The sequence below is a fragment of the Schistocerca piceifrons genome, unplaced genomic scaffold, assembly GCF_021461385.2.
Source record: "Schistocerca piceifrons isolate TAMUIC-IGC-003096 unplaced genomic scaffold, iqSchPice1.1 HiC_scaffold_619, whole genome shotgun sequence".
Classification (NCBI taxonomy): Eukaryota; Metazoa; Arthropoda; class Insecta; order Orthoptera; family Acrididae; genus Schistocerca; species Schistocerca piceifrons.
In genome coordinates this window covers 46,442-65,566 of record NW_025728860.1, presented here as the reverse complement: position 1 = coordinate 65,566, position 19,125 = coordinate 46,442, and the positions used below count along the sequence as shown (strand labels likewise).

The window sequence follows — 19,125 nt, the reverse complement described above, 5'->3', positions numbered from 1 at the left end:
AATGATGAGAGCAAAAGGTGCCTACAAATCCTGTCGTTGCACCACGCACTGTTCTACGACAATTCACCAAGCAGACGCTCACGCGTTGTTGTGTTGTTTCCTTTGCGGGCAATGAGTGCATCTGCCTTCGACACAGGAAACATTACACGTTCGGCAGCTGTGGGATTGGAACCCACGCCTCCGAAGAGAATGGTGCCTGAAACCAGCGCCTTAGACCGCTCGGCCACGCTACCTACACAACACGCGCGTCACAAGAGCTGCGTCCTACCCCACGAGATCACACCGCAACGGCACAAAAATGAGACGTAAAAAGTGGCAACGGTGGGATTCGAACCCACGCCTCCGGAGAGACTGGTGCCTAAAACCAGCGCCTTAGACCGCTCGGCCACGTTACCGTTGGACCAGCAGCGGCAAAACGTTTCGTTTGTACTACAAAGATCACTTCGAAATGGAAGTATCTTGGCAATCGCCGTGCCATGTATTTCCACTGCTCTCCCACTGAAGCGTCTCTTTAGGCCATCCACAGCAAGAAAAAGCCGTGCCCGCCGTATGGTAGCGACGCCACTTGTCTGTAGCTGTCGCAGTTAAGGAGACAGCGTCAAGAGACGTTTTCGTGCCGTGACCAGGTTTCGAACCTGGGCTTTCCTTAACCACTAAAGTATCGTAGCTGTAACTGTCAGACGGAGTTAGAATGCTCCATGTATCAAACATATGTGAGCTCAAGGAGGTTACACTTGAAGGAAAAGCGGCAGGTTAACGCGATCACATCAAAACCCCCGGCAGCTACGGGATTCGAAACCGCGCCTACAGAGAGACTGGTGCCTTAAACCAGCGCCTTAAAGCGCTCGGCCACGCTACATGCGCTGCTTGGTGCGCCAGTGTTCCTAGCATTTGTAGAAACAGTGCACGCCACAGCTTCCTGTTCTGCTGCGACTGGCTGCTCATCCATCGCACTTCAAACGACTGCCCTTTTCGACTACAGAGAGCAGCGGACGTCTGCGCTCTGGGAGGCGACATTACGTGTTGGGGATGAAGTGGTAGTGCTAACTGCGGCCTGCGGAACACAAGTGAAAAAATCAAGAGAGTACTGTCATTTCGAGTACTCGCCATTGCAACGGCAGCAAGGCAAAACTTTCAAAATTGCCGTGACCAGGATTCGAACCTGGGTTATTGCGGCCACAACGCAATGTCCTAACCACTAGACGATCACGGCCATGGCCACGGAGGCGCCCGCGAAGGCAGCTGGCTGCAATGCAAGTGGCGATACCCAGCAAAGCCTAGGCCAAGGTGTACGCCACAGCAGTGTCAGACACGGTCTCCATCACATGTATACGAGCAAATGAACGTGCCTGCGCTGTCAGGACTCTAACTACAGTGGTTAGCTGCATTCACCTCCGTGGCAATGTCTTGCAGTCCTCCAAGCCTCTTGACTACAGGTACCGGTATGTGGCTCGATAACAAGTGGATAGACGCCGCATCTCTCTCGCCGTCAGGTGTTGCCGCGAGTCATACTTAACGTAGCTTTCTGCACGCGTCAGCGTAGCGTCAGTCGAGCAAAGTCGAGACAAGTCGCATAGGAGGAGCAAGAAAAACGCGCAAGTCCGGTACCGGGAATCGAACCCGGGCCTCCTCGTTGAGAGCCAGGTATCCTAGCCACTAGACCAAACCGGATAACGACGGAAGTGCTCTTTCAGCGAACGCAGCAGCCGCCCACGGTTAACTGACGACAACTGTAAAAAATCCACTCTCTCGCGTTATAGAACGGCGTGCTCCGGACGCATTTCGTGGAGACGAACGCCAGCAATGATGAGAGCAAAAGGTGCCTACAAATCCTGTCGTTGCACCACGCACTGTTCTACGACAATTCACCAAGCAGACGCTCACGCGTTGTTGTGTTGTTTCCTTTGCGGGCAATGAGTGCATCTGCCTTCGACACAGGAAACATTACACGTTCGGCAGCTGTGGGATTGGAACCCACGCCTCCGAAGAGAATGGTGCCTGAAACCAGCGCCTTAGACCGCTCGGCCACGCTACCTACACAACACGCGCGTCACAAGAGCTGCGTCCTACCCCACGAGATCACACCGCAACGGCACAAAAATGAGACGTAAAAAGTGGCAACGGTGGGATTCGAACCCACGCCTCCGGAGAGACTGGTGCCTAAAACCAGCGCCTTAGACCGCTCGGCCACGTTACCGTTGGACCAGCAGCGGCAAAACGTTTCGTTTGTACTACAAAGATCACTTCGAAATGGAAGTATCTTGGCAATCGCCGTGCCATGTATTTCCACTGCTCTCCCACTGGAAGCGTCTCTTTAGGCCATCCACAGCAAGAAAAAGCCGTGCCCGCCGTATGGTAGCGACGCCACTTGTCTGTAGCTGTCGCAGTTAAGGAGACAGCGTCAAGAGACGTTTTCGTGCCGTGACCAGGTTTCGAACCTGGGCTTTCCTTAACCACTAAAGTATCGTATCTGTAACTGTCAGACGGAGTTAGAATGCTCCATGTATCAAACATATGTGAGCTCAAGGAGGTTACACTTGAAGGAAAAGCGGCAGGTTAACGCGATCACATCAAAACCCCCGGCAGCTACGGGATTCGAAACGCGCCTACAGAGAGACTGGTGCCTTAAACCAGCGCCTTAAAGCGCTCGGCCACGCTACATGCGCTGCTTGGTGCGCCAGTGTTCCTAGCATTTGTAGAAACAGTGCACGCCACAGCTTCCTGTTCTGCTGCGACTGGCTGCTCATCCATCGCACTTCAAACGACTGCCCTTTTCGACTACAGAGAGCAGCGGACGTCTGCGCTCTGGGAGGCGACATTACGTGTTGGGGATGAAGTGGTAGTGCTAACTGCGGCCTGCGGAACACAAGTGAAAAAATCAAGAGAGTACTGTCATTTCGAGTACTCGCCATTGCAACGGCAGCAAGGCAAAACTTTCAAAATTGCCGTGACCAGGATTCGAACCTGGGTTATTGCGGCCACAACGCAATGTCCTAACCACTAGACGATCACGGCCATGGCCACGGAGGCGCCCGCGAAGGCAGCTGGCTGCAATGCAAGTGGCGATACCCAGCAAAGCCTAGGCCAAGGTGTACGCCACAGCAGTGTCAGACACGGTCTCCATCACATGTATACGAGCAAATGAACGTGCCTGCGCTGTCAGGACTCTAACTACAGTGGTTAGCTGCATTCACCTCCGTGGCAATGTCTTGCAGTCCTCCAAGCCTCTTGACTACAGGTACCGGTATGTGGCTCGATAACAAGTGGATAGACGCCGCATCTCTCTCGCCGTCAGGTGTTGCCGCGAGTCATACTTAACGTAGCTTTCTGCACGCGTCAGCGTAGCGTCAGTCGAGCAAAGTCGAGACAAGTCGCATAGGAGGAGCAAGAAAAACGCGCAAGTCCGGTACCGGGAATCGAACCCGGGCCTCCTCGTTGAGAGCCAGGTATCCTAGCCACTAGACCAAACCGGATAACGACGGAAGTGCTCTTTCCAGCGAACGCAGCAGCCGCCCACGGTTAACTGACGACAACTGTAAAAAATCCACTCTCTCGCGTTATAGAACGGCGTGCTCCGGACGCATTTCGTGGAGACGAACGCCAGCAATGATGAGAGCAAAAGGTGCCTACAAATCCTGTCGTTGCACCACGCACTGTTCTACGACAATTCACCAAGCAGACGCTCACGCGTTGTTGTGTTGTTTCCTTTGCGGGCAATGAGTGCATCTGCCTTCGACACAGGAAACATTACACGTTCGGCAGCTGTGGGATTGGAACCCACGCCTCCGAAGAGAATGGTGCCTGAAACCAGCGCCTTAGACCGCTCGGCCACGCTACCTACACAACACGCGCGTCACAAGAGCTGCGTCCTACCCCACGAGATCACACCGCAACGGCACAAAAATGAGACGTAAAAAGTGGCAACGGTGGGATTCGAACCCACGCCTCCGGAGAGACTGGTGCCTAAAACCAGCGCCTTAGACCGCTCGGCCACGTTACCGTTGGACCAGCAGCGGCAAAACGTTTCGTTTGTACTACAAAGATCACTTCGAAATGGAAGTATCTTGGCAATCGCCGTGCCATGTATTTCCACTGCTCTCCCACTGGAAGCGTCTCTTTAGGCCATCCACAGCAAGAAAAAGCCGTGCCCGCCGTATGGTAGCGACGCCACTTGTCTGTAGCTGTCGCAGTTAAGGAGACAGCGTCAAGAGACGTTTTCGTGCCGTGACCAGGTTTCGAACCTGGGCTTTCCTTAACCACTAAAGTATCGTATCTGTAACTGTCAGACGGAGTTAGAATGCTCCATGTATCAAACATATGTGAGCTCAAGGAGGTTACACTTGAAGGAAAAGCGGCAGGTTAACGCGATCACATCAAAACCCCCGGCAGCTACGGGATTCGAAACCGCGCCTACAGAGAGACTGGTGCCTTAAACCAGCGCCTTAAAGCGCTCGGCCACGCTACATGCGCTGCTTGGTGCGCCAGTGTTCCTAGCATTTGTAGAAACAGTGCACGCCACAGCTTCCTGTTCTGCTGCGACTGGCTGCTCATCCATCGCACTTCAAACGACTGCCCTTTTCGACTACAGAGAGCAGCGGACGTCTGCGCTCTGGGAGGCGACATTACGTGTTGGGGATGAAGTGGTAGTGCTAACTGCGGCCTGCGGAACACAAGTGAAAAAATCAAGAGAGTACTGTCATTTCGAGTACTCGCCATTGCAACGGCAGCAAGGCAAAACTTTCAAAATTGCCGTGACCAGGATTCGAACCTGGGTTATTGCGGCCACAACGCAATGTCCTAACCACTAGACGATCACGGCCATGGCCACGGAGGCGCCCGCGAAGGCAGCTGGCTGCAATGCAAGTGGCGATACCCAGCAAAGCCTAGGCCAAGGTGTACGCCACAGCAGTGTCAGACACGGTCTCCATCACATGTATACGAGCAAATGAACGTGCCTGCGCTGTCAGGACTCTAACTACAGTGGTTAGCTGCATTCACCTCCGTGGCAATGTCTTGCAGTCCTCCAAGCCTCTTGACTACAGGTACCGGTATGTGGCTCGATAACAAGTGGATAGACGCCGCATCTCTCTCGCCGTCAGGTGTTGCCGCGAGTCATACTTAACGTAGCTTTCTGCACGCGTCAGCGTAGCGTCAGTCGAGCAAAGTCGAGACAAGTCGCATAGGAGGAGCAAGAAAAACGCGCAAGTCCGGTACCGGGAATCGAACCCGGGCCTCCTCGTTGAGAGCCAGGTATCCTAGCCACTAGACCAAACCGGATAACGACGGAAGTGCTCTTTCCAGCGAACGCAGCAGCCGCCCACGGTTAACTGACGACAACTGTAAAAAATCCACTCTCTCGCGTTATAGAACGGCGTGCTCCGGACGCATTTCGTGGAGACGAACGCCAGCAATGATGAGAGCAAAAGGTGCCTACAAATCCTGTCGTTGCACCACGCACTGTTCTACGACAATTCACCAAGCAGACGCTCACGCGTTGTTGTGTTGTTTCCTTTGCGGGCAATGAGTGCATCTGCCTTCGACACAGGAAACATTACACGTTCGGCAGCTGTGGGATTGGAACCCACGCCTCCGAAGAGAATGGTGCCTGAAACCAGCGCCTTAGACCGCTCGGCCACGCTACCTACACAACACGCGCGTCACAAGAGCTGCGTCCTACCCCACGAGATCACACCGCAACGGCACAAAAATGAGACGTAAAAAGTGGCAACGGTGGGATTCGAACCCACGCCTCCGGAGAGACTGGTGCCTAAAACCAGCGCCTTAGACCGCTCGGCCACGTTACCGTTGGACCAGCAGCGGCAAAACGTTTCGTTTGTACTACAAAGATCACTTCGAAATGGAAGTATCTTGGCAATCGCCGTGCCATGTATTTCCACTGCTCTCCCACTGGAAGCGTCTCTTTAGGCCATCCACAGCAAGAAAAAGCCGTGCCCGCCGTATGGTAGCGACGCCACTTGTCTGTAGCTGTCGCAGTTAAGGAGACAGCGTCAAGAGACGTTTTCGTGCCGTGACCAGGTTTCGAACCTGGGCTTTCCTTAACCACTAAAGTATCGTATCTGTAACTGTCAGACGGAGTTAGAATGCTCCATGTATCAAACATATGTGAGCTCAAGGAGGTTACACTTGAAGGAAAAGCGGCAGGTTAACGCGATCACATCAAAACCCCCGGCAGCTACGGGATTCGAAACCGCGCCTACAGAGAGACTGGTGCCTTAAACCAGCGCCTTAAAGCGCTCGGCCACGCTACATGCGCTGCTTGGTGCGCCAGTGTTCCTAGCATTTGTAGAAACAGTGCACGCCACAGCTTCCTGTTCTGCTGCGACTGGCTGCTCATCCATCGCACTTCAAACGACTGCCCTTTTCGACTACAGAGAGCAGCGGACGTCTGCGCTCTGGGAGGCGACATTACGTGTTGGGGATGAAGTGGTAGTGCTAACTGCGGCCTGCGGAACACAAGTGAAAAAATCAAGAGAGTACTGTCATTTCGAGTACTCGCCATTGCAACGGCAGCAAGGCAAAACTTTCAAAATTGCCGTGACCAGGATTCGAACCTGGGTTATTGCGGCCACAACGCAATGTCCTAACCACTAGACGATCACGGCCATGGCCACGGAGGCGCCCGCGAAGGCAGCTGGCTGCAATGCAAGTGGCGATACCCAGCAAAGCCTAGGCCAAGGTGTACGCCACAGCAGTGTCAGACACGGTCTCCATCACATGTATACGAGCAAATGAACGTGCCTGCGCTGTCAGGACTCTAACTACAGTGGTTAGCTGCATTCACCTCCGTGGCAATGTCTTGCAGTCCTCCAAGCCTCTTGACTACAGGTACCGGTATGTGGCTCGATAACAAGTGGATAGACGCCGCATCTCTCTCGCCGTCAGGTGTTGCCGCGAGTCATACTTAACGTAGCTTTCTGCACGCGTCAGCGTAGCGTCAGTCGAGCAAAGTCGAGACAAGTCGCATAGGAGGAGCAAGAAAAACGCGCAAGTCCGGTACCGGGAATCGAACCCGGGCCTCCTCGTTGAGAGCCAGGTATCCTAGCCACTAGACCAAACCGGATAACGACGGAAGTGCTCTTTCCAGCGAACGCAGCAGCCGCCCACGGTTAACTGACGACAACTGTAAAAAATCCACTCTCTCGCGTTATAGAACGGCGTGCTCCGGACGCATTTCGTGGAGACGAACGCCAGCAATGATGAGAGCAAAAGGTGCCTACAAATCCTGTCGTTGCACCACGCACTGTTCTACGACAATTCACCAAGCAGACGCTCACGCGTTGTTGTGTTGTTTCCTTTGCGGGCAATGAGTGCATCTGCCTTCGACACAGGAAACATTACACGTTCGGCAGCTGTGGGATTGGAACCCACGCCTCCGAAGAGAATGGTGCCTGAAACCAGCGCCTTAGACCGCTCGGCCACGCTACCTACACAACACGCGCGTCACAAGAGCTGCGTCCTACCCCACGAGATCACACCGCAACGGCACAAAAATGAGACGTAAAAAGTGGCAACGGTGGGATTCGAACCCACGCCTCCGGAGAGACTGGTGCCTAAAACCAGCGCCTTAGACCGCTCGGCCACGTTACCGTTGGACCAGCAGCGGCAAAACGTTTCGTTTGTACTACAAAGATCACTTCGAAATGGAAGTATCTTGGCAATCGCCGTGCCATGTATTTCCACTGCTCTCCCACTGGAAGCGTCTCTTTAGGCCATCCACAGCAAGAAAAAGCCGTGCCCGCCGTATGGTAGCGACGCCACTTGTCTGTAGCTGTCGCAGTTAAGGAGACAGCGTCAAGAGACGTTTTCGTGCCGTGACCAGGTTTCGAACCTGGGCTTTCCTTAACCACTAAAGTATCGTATCTGTAACTGTCAGACGGAGTTAGAATGCTCCATGTATCAAACATATGTGAGCTCAAGGAGGTTACACTTGAAGGAAAAGCGGCAGGTTAACGCGATCACATCAAAACCCCCGGCAGCTACGGGATTCGAAACCGCGCCTACAGAGAGACTGGTGCCTTAAACCAGCGCCTTAAAGCGCTCGGCCACGCTACATGCGCTGCTTGGTGCGCCAGTGTTCCTAGCATTTGTAGAAACAGTGCACGCCACAGCTTCCTGTTCTGCTGCGACTGGCTGCTCATCCATCGCACTTCAAACGACTGCCCTTTTCGACTACAGAGAGCAGCGGACGTCTGCGCTCTGGGAGGCGACATTACGTGTTGGGGATGAAGTGGTAGTGCTAACTGCGGCCTGCGGAACACAAGTGAAAAAATCAAGAGAGTACTGTCATTTCGAGTACTCGCCATTGCAACGGCAGCAAGGCAAAACTTTCAAAATTGCCGTGACCAGGATTCGAACCTGGGTTATTGCGGCCACAACGCAATGTCCTAACCACTAGACGATCACGGCCATGGCCACGGAGGCGCCCGCGAAGGCAGCTGGCTGCAATGCAAGTGGCGATACCCAGCAAAGCCTAGGCCAAGGTGTACGCCACAGCAGTGTCAGACACGGTCTCCATCACATGTATACGAGCAAATGAACGTGCCTGCGCTGTCAGGACTCTAACTACAGTGGTTAGCTGCATTCACCTCCGTGGCAATGTCTTGCAGTCCTCCAAGCCTCTTGACTACAGGTACCGGTATGTGGCTCGATAACAAGTGGATAGACGCCGCATCTCTCTCGCCGTCAGGTGTTGCCGCGAGTCATACTTAACGTAGCTTTCTGCACGCGTCAGCGTAGCGTCAGTCGAGCAAAGTCGAGACAAGTCGCATAGGAGGAGCAAGAAAAACGCGCAAGTCCGGTACCGGGAATCGAACCCGGGCCTCCTCGTTGAGAGCCAGGTATCCTAGCCACTAGACCAAACCGGATAACGACGGAAGTGCTCTTTCCAGCGAACGCAGCAGCCGCCCACGGTTAACTGACGACAACTGTAAAAAATCCACTCTCTCGCGTTATAGAACGGCGTGCTCCGGACGCATTTCGTGGAGACGAACGCCAGCAATGATGAGAGCAAAAGGTGCCTACAAATCCTGTCGTTGCACCACGCACTGTTCTACGACAATTCACCAAGCAGACGCTCACGCGTTGTTGTGTTGTTTCCTTTGCGGGCAATGAGTGCATCTGCCTTCGACACAGGAAACATTACACGTTCGGCAGCTGTGGGATTGGAACCCACGCCTCCGAAGAGAATGGTGCCTGAAACCAGCGCCTTAGACCGCTCGGCCACGCTACCTACACAACACGCGCGTCACAAGAGCTGCGTCCTACCCCACGAGAACACACCGCAACGGCACAAAAATGAGACGTAAAAAGTGGCAACGGTGGGATTCGAACCCACGCCTCCGGAGAGACTGGTGCCTAAAACCAGCGCCTTAGACCGCTCGGCCACGTTACCGTTGGACCAGCAGCGGCAAAACGTTTCGTTTGTACTACAAAGATCACTTCGAAATGGAAGTATCTTGGCAATCGCCGTGCCATGTATTTCCACTGCTCTCCCACTGGAAGCGTCTCTTTAGGCCATCCACAGCAAGAAAAAGCCGTGCCCGCCGTATGGTAGCGACGCCACTTGTCTGTAGCTGTCGCAGTTAAGGAGACAGCGTCAAGAGACGTTTTCGTGCCGTGACCAGGTTTCGAACCTGGGCTTTCCTTAACCACTAAAGTATCGTATCTGTAACTGTCAGACGGAGTTAGAATGCTCCATGTATCAAACATATGTGAGCTCAAGGAGGTTACACTTGAAGGAAAAGCGGCAGGTTAACGCGATCACATCAAAACCCCCGGCAGCTACGGGATTCGAAACCGCGCCTACAGAGAGACTGGTGCCTTAAACCAGCGCCTTAAAGCGCGCGGCCACGCTACATGCGCTGCTTGGTGCGCCAGTGTTCCTAGCATTTGTAGAAACAGTGCACGCCACAGCTTCCTGTTCTGCTGCGACTGGCTGCTCATCCATCGCACTTCAAACGACTGCCCTTTTCGACTACAGAGAGCAGCGGACGTCTGCGCTCTGGGAGGCGACATTACGTGTTGGGGATGAAGTGGTAGTGCTAACTGCGGCCTGCGGAACACGAGTGAAAAAATCAAGAGAGTACTGTCATTTCGAGTACTCGCCATTGCAACGGCAGCAAGGCAAAACTTTCAAAATTGCCGTGACCAGGATTCGAACCTGGGTTATTGCGGCCACAACGCAATGTCCTAACCACTAGACGATCACGGCCATGGCCACGGAGGCGCCCGCGAAGGCAGCTGGCTGCAATGCAAGTGGCGATACCCAGCAAAGCCTAGGCCAAGGTGTACGCCACAGCAGTGTCAGACACGGTCTCCATCACATGTATACGAGCAAATGAACGTGCCTGCGCTGTCAGGACTCTAACTACAGTGGTTAGCTGCATTCACCTCCGTGGCAATGTCTTGCAGTCCTCCAAGCCTCTTGACTACAGGTACCGGTATGTGGCTCGATAACAAGTGGATAGACGCCGCATCTCTCTCGCCGTCAGGTGTTGCCGCGAGTCATACTTAACGTAGCTTTCTGCACGCGTCAGCGTAGCGTCAGTCGAGCAAAGTCGAGACAAGTCGCATAGGAGGAGCAAGAAAAACGCGCAAGTCCGGTACCGGGAATCGAACCCGGGCCTCCTCGTTGAGAGCCAGGTATCCTAGCCACTAGACCAAACCGGATAACGACGGAAGTGCTCTTTCCAGCGAACGCAGCAGCCGCCCACGGTTAACTGACGACAACTGTAAAAAATCCACTCTCTCGCGTTATAGAACGGCGTGCTCCGGACGCATTTCGTGGAGACGAACGCCAGCAATGATGAGAGCAAAAGGTGCCTACAAATCCTGTCGTTGCACCACGCACTGTTCTACGACAATTCACCAAGCAGACGCTCACGCGTTGTTGTGTTGTTTCCTTTGCGGGCAATGAGTGCATCTGCCTTCGACACAGGAAACATTACACGTTCGGCAGCTGTGGGATTGGAACCCACGCCTCCGAAGAGAATGGTGCCTGAAACCAGCGCCTTAGACCGCTCGGCCACGCTACCTACACAACACGCGCGTCACAAGAGCTGCGTCCTACCCCACGAGATCACACCGCAACGGCACAAAAATGAGACGTAAAAAGTGGCAACGGTGGGATTCGAACCCACGCCTCCGGAGAGACTGGTGCCTAAAACCAGCGCCTTAGACCGCTCGGCCACGTTACCGTTGGACCAGCAGCGGCAAAACGTTTCGTTTGTACTACAAAGATCACTTCGAAATGGAAGTATCTTGGCAATCGCCGTGCCATGTATTTCCACTGCTCTCCCACTGGAAGCGTCTCTTTAGGCCATCCACAGCAAGAAAAAGCCGTGCCCGCCGTATGGTAGCGACGCCACTTGTCTGTAGCTGTCGCAGTTAAGGAGACAGCGTCAAGAGACGTTTTCGTGCCGTGACCAGGTTTCGAACCTGGGCTTTCCTTAACCACTAAAGTATCGTATCTGTAACTGTCAGACGGAGTTAGAATGCTCCATGTATCAAACATATGTGAGCTCAAGGAGGTTACACTTGAAGGAAAAGCGGCAGGTTAACGCGATCACATCAAAACCCCCGGCAGCTACGGGATTCGAAACCGCGCCTACAGAGAGACTGGTGCCTTAAACCAGCGCCTTAAAGCGCTCGGCCACGCTACATGCGCTGCTTGGTGCGCCAGTGTTCCTAGCATTTGTAGAAACAGTGCACGCCACAGCTTCCTGTTCTGCTGCGACTGGCTGCTCATCCATCGCACTTCAAACGACTGCCCTTTTCGACTACAGAGAGCAGCGGACGTCTGCGCTCTGGGAGGCGACATTACGTGTTGGGGATGAAGTGGTAGTGCTAACTGCGGCCTGCGGAACACAAGTGAAAAAATCAAGAGAGTACTGTCATTTCGAGTACTCGCCATTGCAACGGCAGCAAGGCAAAACTTTCAAAATTGCCGTGACCAGGATTCGAACCTGGGTTATTGCGGCCACAACGCAATGTCCTAACCACTAGACGATCACGGCCATGGCCACGGAGGCGCCCGCGAAGGCAGCTGGCTGCAATGCAAGTGGCGATACCCAGCAAAGCCTAGGCCAAGGTGTACGCCACAGCAGTGTCAGACACGGTCTCCATCACATGTATACGAGCAAATGAACGTGCCTGCGCTGTCAGGACTCTAACTACAGTGGTTAGCTGCATTCACCTCCGTGGCAATGTCTTGCAGTCCTCCAAGCCTCTTGACTACAGGTACCGGTATGTGGCTCGATAACAAGTGGATAGACGCCGCATCTCTCTCGCCGTCAGGTGTTGCCGCGAGTCATACTTAACGTAGCTTTCTGCACGCGTCAGCGTAGCGTCAGTCGAGCAAAGTCGAGACAAGTCGCATAGGAGGAGCAAGAAAAACGCGCAAGTCCGGTACCGGGAATCGAACCCGGGCCTCCTCGTTGAGAGCCAGGTATCCTAGCCACTAGACCAAACCGGATAACGACGGAAGTGCTCTTTCCAGCGAACGCAGCAGCCGCCCACGGTTAACTGACGACAACTGTAAAAAATCCACTCTCTCGCGTTATAGAACGGCGTGCTCCGGACGCATTTCGTGGAGACGAACGCCAGCAATGATGAGAGCAAAAGGTGCCTACAAATCCTGTCGTTGCACCACGCACTGTTCTACGACAATTCACCAAGCAGACGCTCACGCGTTGTTGTGTTGTTTCCTTTGCGGGCAATGAGTGCATCTGCCTTCGACACAGGAAACATTACACGTTCGGCAGCTGTGGGATTGGAACCCACGCCTCCGAAGAGAATGGTGCCTGAAACCAGCGCCTTAGACCGCTCGGCCACGCTACCTACACAACACGCGCGTCACAAGAGCTGCGTCCTACCCCACGAGAACACACCGCAACGGCACAAAAATGAGACGTAAAAAGTGGCAACGGTGGGATTCGAACCCACGCCTCCGGAGAGACTGGTGCCTAAAACCAGCGCCTTAGACCGCTCGGCCACGTTACCGTTGGACCAGCAGCGGCAAAACGTTTCGTTTGTACTACAAAGATCACTTCGAAATGGAAGTATCTTGGCAATCGCCGTGCCATGTATTTCCACTGCTCTCCCACTGGAAGCGTCTCTTTAGGCCATCCACAGCAAGAAAAAGCCGTGCCCGCCGTATGGTAGCGACGCCACTTGTCTGTAGCTGTCGCAGTTAAGGAGACAGCGTCAAGAGACGTTTTCGTGCCGTGACCAGGTTTCGAACCTGGGCTTTCCTTAACCACTAAAGTATCGTATCTGTAACTGTCAGACGGAGTTAGAATGCTCCATGTATCAAACATATGTGAGCTCAAGGAGGTTACACTTGAAGGAAAAGCGGCAGGTTAACGCGATCACATCAAAACCCCCGGCAGCTACGGGATTCGAAACCGCGCCTACAGAGAGACTGGTGCCTTAAACCAGCGCCTTAAAGCGCGCGGCCACGCTACATGCGCTGCTTGGTGCGCCAGTGTTCCTAGCATTTGTAGAAACAGTGCACGCCACAGCTTCCTGTTCTGCTGCGACTGGCTGCTCATCCATCGCACTTCAAACGACTGCCCTTTTCGACTACAGAGAGCAGCGGACGTCTGCGCTCTGGGAGGCGACATTACGTGTTGGGGATGAAGTGGTAGTGCTAACTGTGGCCTGCGGAACACGAGTGAAAAATTCAAGAGAGTACTGTCATTTCGAGTACTCGCCATTGCAACGGCAGCAAGGCAAAACTTTCAAAATTGCCGTGACCAGGATTCGAACCTGGGTTATTGCGGCCACAACGCAATGTCCTAACCACTAGACGATCACGGCCATGGCCACGGAGGCGCCCGCGAAGGCAGCTGGCTGCAATGCAAGTGGCGATACCCAGCAAAGCCTAGGCCAAGGTGTACGCCACAGCAGTGTCAGACACGGTCTCCATCACATGTATACGAGCAAATGAACGTGCCTGCGCTGTCAGGACTCTAACTACAGTGGTTAGCTGCATTCACCTCCGTGGCAATGTCTTGCAGTCCTCCAAGCCTCTTGACTACAGGTACCGGTATGTGGCTCGATAACAAGTGGATAGACGCCGCATCTCTCTCGCCGTCAGGTGTTGCCGCGAGTCATACTTAACGTAGCTTTCTGCACGCGTCAGCGTAGCGTCAGTCGAGCAAAGTCGAGACAAGTCGCATAGGAGGAGCAAGAAAAACGCGCAAGTCCGGTACCGGGAATCGAACCCGGGCCTCCTCGTTGAGAGCCAGGTATCCTAGCCACTAGACCAAACCGGATAACGACGGAAGTGCTCTTTCCAGCGAACGCAGCAGCCGCCCACGGTTAACTGACGACAACTGTAAAAAATCCACTCTCTCGCGTTATAGAACGGCGTGCTCCGGACGCATTTCGTGGAGACGAACGCCAGCAATGATGAGAGCAAAAGGTGCCTACAAATCCTGTCGTTGCACCACGCACTGTTCTACGACAATTCACCAAGCAGACGCTCACGCGTTGTTGTGTTGTTTCCTTTGCGGGCAATGAGTGCATCTGCCTTCGACACAGGAAACATTACACGTTCGGCAGCTGTGGGATTGGAACCCACGCCTCCGAAGAGAATGGTGCCTGAAACCAGCGCCTTAGACCGCTCGGCCACGCTACCTACACAACACGCGCGTCACAAGAGCTGCGTCCTACCCCACGAGAACACACCGCAACGGCACAAAAATGAGACGTAAAAAGTGGCAACGGTGGGATTCGAACCCACGCCTCCGGAGAGACTGGTGCCTAAAACCAGCGCCTTAGACCGCTCGGCCACGTTACCGTTGGACCAGCAGCGGCAAAACGTTTCGTTTGTACTACAAAGATCACTTCGAAATGGAAGTATCTTGGCAATCGCCGTGCCATGTATTTCCACTGCTCTCCCACTGGAAGCGTCTCTTTAGGCCATCCACAGCAAGAAAAAGCCGTGCCCGCCGTATGGTAGCGACGCCACTTGTCTGTAGCTGTCGCAGTTAAGGAGACAGCGTCAAGAGACGTTTTCGTGCCGTGACCAGGTTTCGAACCTGGGCTTTCCTTAACCACTAAAGTATCGTATCTGTAACTGTCAGACGGAGTTAGAATGCTCCATGTATCAAACATATGTGAGCTCAAGGAGGTTACACTTGAAGGAAAAGCGGCAGGTTAACGCGATCACATCAAAACCCCCGGCAGCTACGGGATTCGAAACCGCGCCTACAGAGAGACTGGTGCCTTAAACCAGCGCCTTAAAGCGCGCGGCCACGCTACATGCGCTGCTTGGTGCGCCAGTGTTCCTAGCATTTGTAGAAACAGTGCACGCCACAGCTTCCTGTTCTGCTGCGACTGGCTGCTCATCCATCGCACTTCAAACGACTGCCCTTTTCGACTACAGAGAGCAGCGGACGTCTGCGCTCTGGGAGGCGACATTACGTGTTGGGGATGAAGTGGTAGTGCTAACTGTGGCCTGCGGAACACGAGTGAAAAAATCAAGAGAGTACTGTCATTTCGAGTACTCGCCATTGCAACGGCAGCAAGGCAAAACTTTCAAAATTGCCGTGACCAGGATTCGAACCTGGGTTATTGCGGCCACAACGCAATGTCCTAACCACTAGACGATCACGGCCATGGCCACGGAGGCGCCCGCGAAGGCAGCTGGCTGCAATGCAAGTGGCGATACCCAGCAAAGCCTAGGCCAAGGTGTACGCCACAGCAGTGTCAGACACGGTCTCCATCACATGTATACGAGCAAATGAACGTGCCTGCGCTGTCAGGACTCTAACTACAGTGGTTAGCTGCATTCACCTCCGTGGCAATGTCTTGCAGTCCTCCAAGCCTCTTGACTACAGGTACCGGTATGTGGCTCGATAACAAGTGGATAGACGCCGCATCTCTCTCGCCGTCAGGTGTTGCCGCGAGTCATACTTAACGTAGCTTTCTGCACGCGTCAGCGTAGCGTCAGTCGAGCAAAGTCGAGACAAGTCGCATAGGAGGAGCAAGAAAAGCGCGCAAGTCCGGTACCGGGAATCGAACCCGGGCCTCCTCGTTGAGAGCCAGGTATCCTAGCCACTAGACCAAACCGGATAACGACGGAAGTGCTCTTTCCAGCGAACGCAGCAGCCGCCCACGGTTAACTGACGACAACTGTAAAAAATCCACTCTCTCGCGTTATAGAACGGCGTGCTCCGGACGCATTTCGTGGAGACGAACGCCAGCAATGATGAGAGCAAAAGGTGCCTACAAATCCTGTCGTTGCACCACGCACTGTTCTACGACAATTCACCAAGCAGACGCTCACGCGTTGTTGTGTTGTTTCCTTTGCGGGCAATGAGTGCATCTGCCTTCGACACAGGAAACATTACACGTTCGGCAGCTGTGGGATTGGAACCCACGCCTCCGAAGAGAATGGTGCCTGAAACCAGCGCCTTTGACCGCTCGGCCACGCTACCTACACAACACGCGCGTCACAAGAGCTGCGTCCTACCCCACGAGAACACACCGCAACGGCACAAAAATGAGACGTAAAAAGTGGCAACGGTGGGATTCGAACCCACGCCTCCGGAGAGACTGGTGCCTAAAACCAGCGCCTTAGACCGCTCGGCCACGTTACCGTTGGACCAGCAGCGGCAAAACGTTTCGTTTGTACTACAAAGATCACTTCGAAATGGAAGTATCTTGGCAATCGCCGTGCCATGTATTTCCACTGCTCTCCCACTGGAAGCGTCTCTTTAGGCCATCCACAGCAAGAAAAAGCCGTGCCCGCCGTATGGTAGCGACGCCACTTGTCTGTAGCTGTCGCAGTTAAGGAGACAGCGTCAAGAGACGTTTTCGTGCCGTGACCAGGTTTCGAACCTGGGCTTTCCTTAACCACTAAAGTATCGTATCTGTAACTGTCAGACGGAGTTAGAATGCTCCATGTATCAAACATATGTGAGCTCAAGGAGGTTACACTTGAAGGAAAAGCGGCAGGTTAACGCGATCACATCAAAACCCCCGGCAGCTACGGGATTCGAAACCGCGCCTACAGAGAGACTGGTGCCTTAAACCAGCGCCTTAAAGCGCGCGGCCACGCTACATGCGCTGCTTGGTGCGCCAGTGTTCCTAGCATTTGTAGAAACAGTGCACGCCACAGCTTCCTGTTCTGCTGCGACTGGCTGCTCATCCATCGCACTTCAAACGACTGCCCTTTTCGACTACAGAGAGCAGCGGACGTCTGCGCTCTGGGAGGCGACATTACGTGTTGGGGATGAAGTGGTAGTGCTAACTGTGGCCTGCGGAACACGAGTGAAAAAATCAAGAGAGTACTGTCATTTCGAGTACTCGCCATTGCAACGGCAGCAAGGCAAAACTTTCAAAATTGCCGTGACCAGGATTCGAACCTGGGTTATTGCGGCCACAACGCAATGTCCTAACCACTAGACGATCACGGCCATGGCCACGGAGGCGCCCGCGAAGGCAGCTGGCTGCAATGCAAGTGGCGATACCCAGCAAAGCCTAGGCCAAGGTGTACGCCACAGCAGTGTCAGACACGGTCTCCATCACATGTATACGAGCAAATGAACGTGCCTGCGCTGTCAGGACTCTAACTACAGTGGTTAGCTGCATTCACCTCCGTGGCAATGTCTTGCAGTCCTCCAAGCCTCTTGACTACAGGTACCGGTATGTGGCTCGATAACAAGTGGATAGACGCCGCATCTCTCTCGCCGTCAGGTGTTGCCGCGAGTCATACTTAACGTAGCTTTCTGCACGCGTCAGCGTAGCGTCAGTCGAGCAAAGTCGAGACAAGTCGCATAGGAGGAGCAAGAAAAACGCGCAAGTCCGGTACCGGGAATCGAACCCGGGCCTCCTCGTTGAGAGCCAGGTATCCTAGCCACTAGACCAAACCGGATAACGACGGAAGTGCTCTTTCCAGCGAACGCAGCAGCCGCCCACGGTTAACTGACGACAACTGTAAAAAATCCACTCTCTCGCGTTATAGAACGGCGTGCTCCGGACGCATTTCGTGGAGACGAACGCCAGCAATGATGAGAGCAAAAGGTGCCTACAAATCCTGTCGTTGCACCACGCACTGTTCTACGACAATTCACCAAGCAGACGCTCACGCGTTGTTGTGTTGTTTCCTTTGCGGGCAATGAGTGCATCTGCCTTCGACACAGGAAACATTACACGTTCGGCAGCTGTGGGATTGGAACCCACGCCTCCGAAGAGAATGGTGCCTGAAACCAGCGCCTTAGACCGCTCGGCCACGCTACCTACACAACACGCGCGTCACAAGAGCTGCGTCCTACCCCACGAGAACACACCGCAACGGCACAAAAATGAGACGTAAAAAGTGGCAACGGTGGGATTCGAACCCACGCCTCCGGAGAGACTGGTGCCTAAAACCAGCGCCTTAGACCGCTCGGCCACGTTACCGTTGGACCAGCAGCGGCAAAACGTTTCGTTTGTACTACAAAGATCACTTCGAAATGGAAGTATCTTGGCAATCGCCGTGCCATGTATTTCCACTGCTCTCCCACTGGAAGCGTCTCTTTAGGCCATCCACAGCAAGAAAAAGCCGTGCCCGCCGTATGGTAGCGACGCCACTTGTCTGTAGCTGTCGCAGTTAAGGAGACAGCGTCAAGAGACGTTTTCGTGCCGTGACCAGGTTTCGAACCTGGGCTTTCCTTAACCACTAAAGTATCGTAGCTGTAACTGTCAGACGGAGTTAGAATGCTCCATGTATCAAACATATGTGAGCTCAAGGAGGTTACACTTGAAGGAAAAGCGGCAGGTTAACGCGATCACATCAAAACCCCCGGCAGCTACGGGATTCGAAACCGCGCCTACAGAGAGACTGGTGCCTTAAACCAGCGCCTTAAAGCGCTCGGCCACGCTACATGCGCTGCTTGGTGCGCCAGTGTTCCTAGCATTTGTAGAAACAGTGCACGCCACAGCTTCCTGTTCTGCTGCGACTGGCTGCTCATCCATCGCACTTCAAACGACTGCCCTTTTCGACTACAGAGAGCAGCGGACGTCTGCGCTCTGGGAGGCGACATTACGTGTTGGGGATGAAGTGGTAGTGCTAACTGCGGCCTGCGGAACACAAGTGAAAAAATCAAGAGAGTA

The 19,125-nt window shown here is 53.9% G+C and overlaps 31 non-coding genes across 31 annotated transcripts; all 31 read right to left on the bottom strand.

The window, feature by feature from the left end:
- Window positions 1–313: 313 nt before the first annotated feature.
- On the bottom strand, window positions 314–395 carry Trnal-uag. The gene has a single exon. It is a non-coding gene; the product is annotated as a tRNA-Leu (tRNA).
- Window positions 396–1,141: 746 nt separating this feature from the next.
- Window positions 1,142–1,213, bottom strand: Trnah-gug. The gene has a single exon. It is a non-coding gene; the product is annotated as a tRNA-His (tRNA).
- A 386-nt stretch (window positions 1,214–1,599) lies between these two features.
- On the bottom strand, window positions 1,600–1,671 carry Trnae-cuc. Its single transcript has one exon. It is a non-coding gene; the product is annotated as a tRNA-Glu (tRNA).
- Window positions 1,672–2,115: 444 nt separating this feature from the next.
- On the bottom strand, window positions 2,116–2,197 carry Trnal-uag. Its single transcript has one exon. It is a non-coding gene; the product is annotated as a tRNA-Leu (tRNA).
- A 746-nt stretch (window positions 2,198–2,943) lies between these two features.
- Trnah-gug lies at window positions 2,944–3,015 on the bottom strand. Its single transcript has one exon. It is a non-coding gene; the product is annotated as a tRNA-His (tRNA).
- Window positions 3,016–3,401: 386 nt separating this feature from the next.
- Trnae-cuc lies at window positions 3,402–3,473 on the bottom strand. Its single transcript has one exon. It is a non-coding gene; the product is annotated as a tRNA-Glu (tRNA).
- Window positions 3,474–3,918: 445 nt separating this feature from the next.
- Trnal-uag lies at window positions 3,919–4,000 on the bottom strand. Its single transcript has one exon. It is a non-coding gene; the product is annotated as a tRNA-Leu (tRNA).
- A 747-nt stretch (window positions 4,001–4,747) lies between these two features.
- Window positions 4,748–4,819, bottom strand: Trnah-gug. The gene has a single exon. It is a non-coding gene; the product is annotated as a tRNA-His (tRNA).
- Window positions 4,820–5,205: 386 nt separating this feature from the next.
- Trnae-cuc lies at window positions 5,206–5,277 on the bottom strand. The gene has a single exon. It is a non-coding gene; the product is annotated as a tRNA-Glu (tRNA).
- Window positions 5,278–5,722: 445 nt separating this feature from the next.
- Window positions 5,723–5,804, bottom strand: Trnal-uag. Its single transcript has one exon. It is a non-coding gene; the product is annotated as a tRNA-Leu (tRNA).
- Window positions 5,805–6,551: 747 nt separating this feature from the next.
- Trnah-gug lies at window positions 6,552–6,623 on the bottom strand. The gene has a single exon. It is a non-coding gene; the product is annotated as a tRNA-His (tRNA).
- Window positions 6,624–7,009: 386 nt separating this feature from the next.
- Window positions 7,010–7,081, bottom strand: Trnae-cuc. The gene has a single exon. It is a non-coding gene; the product is annotated as a tRNA-Glu (tRNA).
- Window positions 7,082–7,526: 445 nt separating this feature from the next.
- Trnal-uag lies at window positions 7,527–7,608 on the bottom strand. Its single transcript has one exon. It is a non-coding gene; the product is annotated as a tRNA-Leu (tRNA).
- A 747-nt stretch (window positions 7,609–8,355) lies between these two features.
- Trnah-gug lies at window positions 8,356–8,427 on the bottom strand. The gene has a single exon. It is a non-coding gene; the product is annotated as a tRNA-His (tRNA).
- Window positions 8,428–8,813: 386 nt separating this feature from the next.
- On the bottom strand, window positions 8,814–8,885 carry Trnae-cuc. The gene has a single exon. It is a non-coding gene; the product is annotated as a tRNA-Glu (tRNA).
- A 445-nt stretch (window positions 8,886–9,330) lies between these two features.
- Window positions 9,331–9,412, bottom strand: Trnal-uag. The gene has a single exon. It is a non-coding gene; the product is annotated as a tRNA-Leu (tRNA).
- Window positions 9,413–10,159: 747 nt separating this feature from the next.
- Trnah-gug lies at window positions 10,160–10,231 on the bottom strand. Its single transcript has one exon. It is a non-coding gene; the product is annotated as a tRNA-His (tRNA).
- A 386-nt stretch (window positions 10,232–10,617) lies between these two features.
- Window positions 10,618–10,689, bottom strand: Trnae-cuc. Its single transcript has one exon. It is a non-coding gene; the product is annotated as a tRNA-Glu (tRNA).
- A 445-nt stretch (window positions 10,690–11,134) lies between these two features.
- Window positions 11,135–11,216, bottom strand: Trnal-uag. Its single transcript has one exon. It is a non-coding gene; the product is annotated as a tRNA-Leu (tRNA).
- Window positions 11,217–11,963: 747 nt separating this feature from the next.
- On the bottom strand, window positions 11,964–12,035 carry Trnah-gug. The gene has a single exon. It is a non-coding gene; the product is annotated as a tRNA-His (tRNA).
- Window positions 12,036–12,421: 386 nt separating this feature from the next.
- Trnae-cuc lies at window positions 12,422–12,493 on the bottom strand. The gene has a single exon. It is a non-coding gene; the product is annotated as a tRNA-Glu (tRNA).
- A 445-nt stretch (window positions 12,494–12,938) lies between these two features.
- On the bottom strand, window positions 12,939–13,020 carry Trnal-uag. Its single transcript has one exon. It is a non-coding gene; the product is annotated as a tRNA-Leu (tRNA).
- Window positions 13,021–13,767: 747 nt separating this feature from the next.
- Window positions 13,768–13,839, bottom strand: Trnah-gug. Its single transcript has one exon. It is a non-coding gene; the product is annotated as a tRNA-His (tRNA).
- Window positions 13,840–14,225: 386 nt separating this feature from the next.
- On the bottom strand, window positions 14,226–14,297 carry Trnae-cuc. Its single transcript has one exon. It is a non-coding gene; the product is annotated as a tRNA-Glu (tRNA).
- Window positions 14,298–14,742: 445 nt separating this feature from the next.
- On the bottom strand, window positions 14,743–14,824 carry Trnal-uag. The gene has a single exon. It is a non-coding gene; the product is annotated as a tRNA-Leu (tRNA).
- Window positions 14,825–15,571: 747 nt separating this feature from the next.
- Trnah-gug lies at window positions 15,572–15,643 on the bottom strand. Its single transcript has one exon. It is a non-coding gene; the product is annotated as a tRNA-His (tRNA).
- A 386-nt stretch (window positions 15,644–16,029) lies between these two features.
- Trnae-cuc lies at window positions 16,030–16,101 on the bottom strand. The gene has a single exon. It is a non-coding gene; the product is annotated as a tRNA-Glu (tRNA).
- A 445-nt stretch (window positions 16,102–16,546) lies between these two features.
- Trnal-uag lies at window positions 16,547–16,628 on the bottom strand. Its single transcript has one exon. It is a non-coding gene; the product is annotated as a tRNA-Leu (tRNA).
- A 747-nt stretch (window positions 16,629–17,375) lies between these two features.
- Trnah-gug lies at window positions 17,376–17,447 on the bottom strand. The gene has a single exon. It is a non-coding gene; the product is annotated as a tRNA-His (tRNA).
- Window positions 17,448–17,833: 386 nt separating this feature from the next.
- Window positions 17,834–17,905, bottom strand: Trnae-cuc. The gene has a single exon. It is a non-coding gene; the product is annotated as a tRNA-Glu (tRNA).
- A 445-nt stretch (window positions 17,906–18,350) lies between these two features.
- Window positions 18,351–18,432, bottom strand: Trnal-uag. The gene has a single exon. It is a non-coding gene; the product is annotated as a tRNA-Leu (tRNA).
- Window positions 18,433–19,125: the final 693 nt, after the last annotated feature.